Source organism: Glossina fuscipes, unplaced genomic scaffold, assembly GCF_014805625.2.
Source record: "Glossina fuscipes isolate IAEA_lab_2018 unplaced genomic scaffold, Yale_Gfus_2 28, whole genome shotgun sequence".
Classification (NCBI taxonomy): Eukaryota; Metazoa; Arthropoda; class Insecta; order Diptera; family Glossinidae; genus Glossina; species Glossina fuscipes.
In genome coordinates this window covers 17,262,156-17,270,352 of record NW_023998423.1, presented here as the reverse complement: position 1 = coordinate 17,270,352, position 8,197 = coordinate 17,262,156, and the positions used below count along the sequence as shown (strand labels likewise).

General features: G+C 33.9%; 2 non-coding genes across 2 annotated transcripts; both read right to left on the bottom strand.

The window, feature by feature from the left end:
- Window positions 1–496: 496 nt before the first annotated feature.
- Trnai-aau lies at window positions 497–570 on the bottom strand. Its single transcript has one exon. It is a non-coding gene; the product is annotated as a tRNA-Ile (tRNA).
- Window positions 571–6,563: 5,993 nt separating this feature from the next.
- Trnai-aau lies at window positions 6,564–6,637 on the bottom strand. Its single transcript has one exon. It is a non-coding gene; the product is annotated as a tRNA-Ile (tRNA).
- Between the last annotated feature and the right edge of the window lie 1,560 nt (window positions 6,638–8,197).

Sequence of the window (8,197 nt, the reverse complement as noted above, 5' to 3'; positions counted from 1 at the left end):
GATATTTTTAATTAGACAAATTATAACGCATTTTTTTAAATATTAGAATATTTTTCCTTGCTCTTGTTGTTGTTTGTTCGTATGAGTTAAGAACTTAAGCATTTGCTGTTTGCACGGAAGATAGATATATGACACATAAATATTTTCTAAGTCATATTATCAATGGCTACATATAAATTTCTGTGCATGACTAAGCACGCAACAGTTTATGGAAGCGCAGGCGCTTATCACCGTAAAATTGAGGCATAATAGCGGATACCAGATACACTATCCTAACAAATATTAAAAAAAAATCAAATTCTCTGCTGCTCTCTTCTTACCTAATTAATCTGCAGAATATTTGAGAAAGATTTCTTGTGTTAGATAGCTAGGTCTGTTATCGCAAATTAGTTCTTCGTTTCTTAATTTATTTTCGTAAATAGTCGTAATCTTGGCATTCGTATGTTAATAGTTAATAAAAAAAAAAAAATTAAAAATAAAATATACTTTCGTACATTGGCCCATGGGGGGATCGAACCCGCGACCTTCGCGTTATTAGCACGACGCTCTAACCAACTGAGCTAATGGGCCATATGCATATTTGTTCACGTTAACGCAATTTAAAGTCAAAGCACTTACATCTATGCAACGTTGAAGTTATATATATTTTTATGGCCATCATCGAAGGAGATAAATGGTAGTATATAAATGATTTGCAACGACCAGAAGAAAGCTTCAGAGATCTTACAAAGTGTATACGTTCTTGATCAGCATCCAATTGTGAATCGATTTAAGCATGCTCGTCGGTCCCTCCGTGTAATGGTTGCGGCAAATATTCCCTTGGTTGTGAAAGTGAAGCTATCGACTCCAAATTTGCAGAAGTATTGCAGGTTGATATTGAAAATTTTCCAAATTGGTTGAAGGCAAGTCCATAGTACCACGTAAACTGAGAACATCTATTGGCGATGCTGTAATATATGCACAAAAATGGTAAAAATTGATTACGCCTACCGAAAATCGTAGTGTATCAAAATATAATCTTTTTCCAATACCCCTATAAAGTGTATAAATTCTTGGCCGGTTTCAAATTCGGAATGCTTTCTGTTCCTCTGCCCATCTGTCTGTCTGTGTAACTGTGTTGTATCGGTGGTAACGATTCTATCGTAAGCGAAAACGACGATATCGCCTACAAATTTTCAAAAGAATTTTGAAGTGATTTAAACTTTCCCAAGGCCACGCCTACACAATAAAAACTTTTATTTTGAAAATAGAAAAAAGCCGCATCAACTTCATATATAGAGAGCATGAAAATTTAATTCTTTTACTTTTGGCCTTTTTAGGATAAAGGTGGTGGGTATAAAAGATTCGGTCACGCCCGAATATAGTTTTCTTGCTTATTATTGAAAGTAAGTAAAATTATTATTTATTTTAATTTATTTATTTTAACCCTTTTGCTACCATAGTCGGGTATAAGTGACGACCAGATTTTCTTACCTGAGCCCGGCTTCACAAATATGTAACGGGTGTTAGCTATCAGTTTATGATAATTGTTATCACCAAATCGTGTCGCACGCAGACGGGTTATGTTATAAAACAATAAAATAGACACAGGATGTTATTAGTTTGGCGATAATTACTTTTTTAAAAAGGATCTGGGAATCACAAACATATGTTACGTGTTCTTTATCAATATTTTTTAATTGGTTACCTTTAATGGCGCCGTAAGTAAATTAGCTGAGTTATAAAATAATAAAGTAGATAACGAATGTTACTGGTCTGGCGATAATTTTTGAAAAGGATATGGGAATCAGAAACATATTCAAACGTGTCCGTTATCAGTAATTTCTCACAGGTTGCACTCAATGGCGCCACAAGTAGATTAGCTGAGTTATAAAGCAATAAAATAGCTGTAGAGGTTTCAGCAAACCTATATGCTCAAGGATGAAAATAATTTTTATCTGTTTAGCAGCGCTTGGACTCACCATGAGGAGAATGCATGTTATTGACCCGAATGATGAAGATGCTGAGGATATCATTTGTGAAGCAAATGAATCAATTGATAATGATATAAATATCTCATCCTGGTCAGCTACTATTTGTGAAGACAATGATGTTAATTATGGTTCAAACGAAGGCATCGGTTTATCTGGAAGTGATATGAATTGGTCGGAAACAAATCTTGATCCCGTGTTACACAATTTCACTGCTCAAGAGAGATTGAAGGTAAATTCATCGGCTGATAGTGCTACTTTTGCTGCATTTCCACTAGTATTTGATGTCTGAAAAAATTGAGCAGTGGACAAATATCCGTGCTGAAGTGTTGGGAACAATTGCATATATATCAGTTTTTAGTCAAATTTAAAAAAGTGGACGGATGTGATAACAGATGCAATGATGGAATATTTGGGAATGTGCATTATGATAGGAAATACCCTGTATGCCTAATTTCAAGTCGTATCATAACATTGATCAAGTGTTGAATCATGTGTTCTAAGCTTCATAATTTATTGTGGAAAGAGTACCGTTAATAGTAATAATAGTCACACGTTACTTGGAAAAGGGTCATATTGTTCATATGAACAACTATTACAACATTCTCCAATTAGCAGCTTCTTTATGCAAAGATAAAACACATGTTGTGGGAACACTTCGAAAAAATTCTAAAGCAATCCCAAATTTGTAATTGAGAAAAAGCTAAAGAAAGGAGAATCAATTTTTACAAGGAGTAGTAATGTATTAGTGCAGAAGTGGAAAGAGGAAAGTGTGCTAACAACATCAGTGGAACATAAAGCGAACTAGCCTTGCACAGTTGCTGATTACAATTTCGGGAATCAGCAGAGAAGATGAAATGATCTCGTGTTAATCTTCTCTTCAGAAATGGACTCTCTGGTGCATTTAATTGACACAAACAGTACGTAGACTTCAGAAATAACCTTGCCAGAGTAAACTACTAAACCACGAGTGGGAAATTGAAGCATCTGCAATTGCGCATACAACAATTTCCTAAAAGGCTTAAAATAAGGATTAGATGCCATAAATGCTCTGCCAATAAAGATCAGACGACTATTACGTATGCCTGAGAAATATGTGAAACAGCTATCGGATTAACAATTGGAGTATGCATAGAACAAAAAGTCTCAAAACTTCTCATGCAAATAATTAACATATTTTTATTTCACTTTGAAAAACGGTTTTTACTTTGTTTTTCCTTTCCCATGTTATGCGACCATGGCTTTGCCAAAAGAATTATCTGTGTACAGCGCAAGGTCACTTATGTGTGCCGGTCTGTAATATTGCTAATTTCACTTAATTTAAACGTCATAGACATATCGTGCAAAAATATTTGGCAAATGGCATCGACTTTAAATAATAAAATGCCTGGGCTGCGATGGCGCTTTTTCTTTAGAGGTTTTCTTAGCGAAAGGGTTAATAAAAAAACATTGGTCATGTGCAATCAAAATCAAATAATACTCTTTGACGATATTAAGAAATTCTCATCATTTATTTCTAAAATCGGAAATATATAATAATTAACAAAATTATTGTGCCCTATATCGCTTGTCAGTAACACCCAGAACGGCTTAAGGAAAGTCCATCTTTTACTCTACCGATCAATTCAGAACCATTTTCTGATCTGAACCTTTACTTTTTGGTTTTCGTTTCTTGTGCTCCACCTACAGGCCTGAATTTTTGAGATAATTTGATGAACGCCAACGAGTTTTGGTCCAAACAGGAACGCCGGTGAAAATAATACGTAATCGGACCAATTATTCGATTACGCTGAAAAATTGCAAACACGCCAAGCAATAGTACTTTAATAATGTATATAGTACGAAAGAGTGATGCGGGTGGGGATACTTTTCAATCCCCCCTCACATAACCGTTCCTAGGAAAGCTGCCTGTTTATGTGATAAAAAGACTTAATTCGTAGCATTCCATGGTGAAAATTAGTTCATAACAGAAGATTGACAAGGAAATCAACCTTACCGAGTTTGGACCACGTAGGTTTTTTTTTTTTGGGTATCACCGCAAAGACCTCATTGTAAATGTTTTGTGATAAAAATTTGTTCGTGAGAGTAATTTGTGCATGAAAATTAAATCGACTAAATTTGAAACACATGCAGCTATTTCTTGGATCTCACTCCATATAAGATTATTCATGAATAGTAAGTCCTGCAGAAAAAGTTTTCAGTTTTAATATTCTGTGATGAAAATTTGCCCATAGTAAAAATGTAGCACAAAAATTAGTGGTAGCGAATTTGGATTAGATAGGCATATTTTTTTAGGCCCCGATATATAAAGGGTTTATCAGGAAAAGCAAGCCATTGTGTGGAAAGAAAGTATAATTTCTAGTTTTTTATGACGGAAACTGAAAAATAAGCGAATTTTTTTTCTTAATTTTTATTTTTTTTTTTGCTATTATTCCCTCCATTGTTAAGGTACTGCCTTTGGTTAATTAAAGAGATGATACAAACTAAACAATTACGAATTTTTCATTGCCATAAATTGTTTTAAATAGTTGTTAAATCAAACTTAACGCCAGTGCAAATTTTCAACAAAAATTTAACTAATGTTTTTTTGTTTTTTTATAACAAAAATAATTTATTCGTGCACGCTTATCCATAAAAATTCCTCGAATAACAAAAAAAAAAAAAAAAAAAAAAACAAAAGTTATTAATATTAATATTAGTATATTTAATTTTCTGCACTTAAAGAGATTTATCGTCGCCTTAAGCTAATAATTAATAGCAATAATGAGCCGTTTACATGGTTTACTGATGCAAATAACTTTAATACCTTGGGTTTCGTGCTTATTTACTGACGAATGTGCAAGCCTGGGACAAGTATCGAAAGTTTGTACCGCTCACGCCGGCTGCATAATTGGAACACATATGAAAGGCTATCAGATGGAAAAATTTGAAGCATTTCTAGGTATACCCTTTGCTTTACCGCCTTTGGGAGAATTACGTTTTAGTGTAAGTAGGATTATTAAGATCTTCGTTCATTGTTAATTATTCGGTTTTCAGAAAATAAAACTTTTCAGAATCCAAATACCTTTCCTGCATGGACGGGCATATCGCTGCAAAAGATGATTGTGTGCAAAAGAACGTTGTTGAATAAATGTTTGAACGTTTATAGGCCGCGGGTAAGATAATAAGAATAATAAAACAAGTAAGAAAGTTCAATTCTATCGGGTTAGAATCTCTTATACCCATCACTGTTTACCCCAAAAAAATACAAAAAAAGTAAAAGAACAAACTTTTCATGCTCTATAATATGGAGTGGGCGCAGCTGATTTCTTCTATTTTCAAAATAAAAGTTATTGTTGTGTAGGCATGTGGGCGTTGTAGACGTGTCCTTTGAAAAGTTTAGGCCAAGTCCAAATTCTCTTGCACCTTTGTAGGCAATATCTTGATTTTCGCTAACGGAAGAATGTTTACTAAAAATACTATAAAGTTGCGCAAACAGACAGTTGGGCAGACGAACAGGCGAACATACTTCGGTGCATATCAAATTTGAAACTGGCCGAGAATGTACGTTTTTCATTCCCTTTGGAAAACAGATGTGTTTTCAGTTTACTTGGTGCTGTAGGAAGCCAAGAAGAAGACATTCCAACGTCTTTGCCAAATTTCAAGCCGATAGCTTCATTTTTGCGGCGAGGAGAACGTTTACAACAGACATTACACAGACGGGCAGATGGTTAGATGGACAGACGGATATGCTTAAATCGATTTAGAATTTGATGTTGATTAAGAATATATATATACTTTGCGGGGTCTCCGATGCTTCCTTCTGAGCGTTGTAAACGATTTGGCAAATGGAATATACCCCTGGTGGGTATAATAACCGAAACCCAAAAAACAAGTCTGCATAAAGCATGTGTAACATTGTTCACCGTTGGTTGACGTAGAGTTTGGAGCTTGATCTTCGGTCTTAAGGACTTACATACAACGCTACAAACTTTTGCTTCAAGCTTTTAATACCTCCGATGGAATTTTAATATTTGTTACCTTCTTTGCAGGCAGGGGTTTGCCGTTTACCGAGAGTGACGTCATTTAAGCATGAAATGTTATGATTTTATAGCGTCAATGTATTAGCCTTTTGCTATTTCGCATCCTAATATAAAACCAATAAGAAATATTAGACAAATTAAAAGAGACCCTGATTTACGGTTCGGACTGCTAATCAATTTATTATTGGACGTATGGCAGCATATTTTGCAGGAATAGTTTTAATAGATTTTTTTTTATTTCTTATATTCATTTACTAAGGCTAACAAGAAGGCGTTTAACACTTTGCGTTAAGACTCAAGGTCAATGATGATGAATAAGTAAAACGTAGCAGATCAACTGTCCTAATAGATATAAAAAAAAAATAATCAAATTCTCTACGGCTCCATACTATTCCAATAAATCTGCAGAAAATTTGTGAAAGATATTTATTTATCAGATAGCTAGATCTGTTATCCAAAATTAATTCTTCGTTTTCCAATTTATTTTCGTATATACCCGTAATCTTGGCATTTGTTAATTAATAGTTTGTTACTAAAAAAAAAACTAAAAAACAAAACATATTTTGTAGAGTGGCCCATGGGGGGATCGAACCCGCGACCTTCGCGTTATTAGCACGACGCTCTAACCAACTGAGCTAATGGGCCATGTGATTACATTCTAACGTTAACCAATATAAACCCAGTTAACTTATTCCCTTGTACCTGTCATCCGTGTTTGCACAATATAAAATCAAATCATATTACATATAAAATTAATAATTAAATCTCGCGGCGAGCATGCAAGTGAAATAAACTTATTAAGTGCTTTTGTTTGCTTAATATTGACTCTCAAATTATGATCCCCTTGTTGTGTCAATATAAATTCATGTTAACGTTTGTTGACCTTTACCCACTTTTTTTGAAGATATTTCTTATAATTTTGGTGAAGAGTTTTCGGCGAAAAAGATTTCTGTCAAAGTATTTAGTCGCCCTTCAGGGGTACATAATCAAAATAATAAACATCATTAAAGGTACAAACTATAAATTTTTTACCCACGAGAGTAAAAATGATGAACATTTCAATCAAACTTGCTAAGTACATATAAGCTTGAAATTAACGGTATATTTAATGTAAAAGATAAATAACAAAATAGTAGCATTTGCTCCTATTAAGTAACGTTAAGTACATTCAATTGCTTTTTCTCTGCAACTTTTAGCAGTTTTTTTTTCTTCATATTACCTTTTTGTAACAAAGATTTTACTCACTTTTTCATTTTCAAGCACAATGGTACTTACATTTAGATGGTTTTGGTGTACAGCAGTTCTTCGCTTCATGAAATCGTGTATATGTACATTTTTGTACGGCGAATTCCGTTAATATCACCTTCGCTACTGTTCACTAGACTCTGTTTCAATGGTCGAAATATTACAATGGATTTTAATATCTTAAGACGTTAAAATTATGTCTGCGGTTGGTGATTGTGGGGAAACTAAGAATGTAGATGAGAAGCTGTTCGTGATGCTTTAGAAGGATTATTGGAAGTTGATAATAAGTGACACATAATAATCGCACACCCATATTACGAAGCAACTTGTATTTAACTATACAAACTATAGTCTAAGCTTAGCTGTGGAAAGTATGGAGCCCAAGCTATGGATAAAATATCCTCTATTTTTATTGAGTTTTCATACATATGCTACAATGCATAGAGTCAACTACAGCGATTTTTAGAAAGGAAAAATATGTTGAACACAGAATTTGCATGAAATTTTGTCAAAAAAATCTTTTACGGTGACGAGTGTATGTGGAAACGTAAATCTTTTAAGTGGCATAAATCATTTAATGAGTTTTATGAGGTAGCCGAAGATGAACCTCGTTCAGAAACAGCATCAACCTACTGAAGAACATATGAAGTGATATTCACATCAACAAAATGACAGGGGTTCTTAACCGCCGATTGATTCAAAAAGATTTCATAGGTCCTTCGAGGTATACTAAAAGCATTAATACGAACAACTTTGAAGAATGATTTGAGCTTGTCTCGCTTGTCCTCGTCTCGCCTTGTTCCCGAAGTTATCAACTTATTTTGTTGAAGTTTCAAAAGAAATATTTGGTGTAAGTGATAACAATCTAAAATGTATAATTACTGACGATGAATGTAATGCCACAGGTGAACAAAAAAATCACTGACAACAATATTGTTTAAGCAAAGAAAAAAAAAAAAA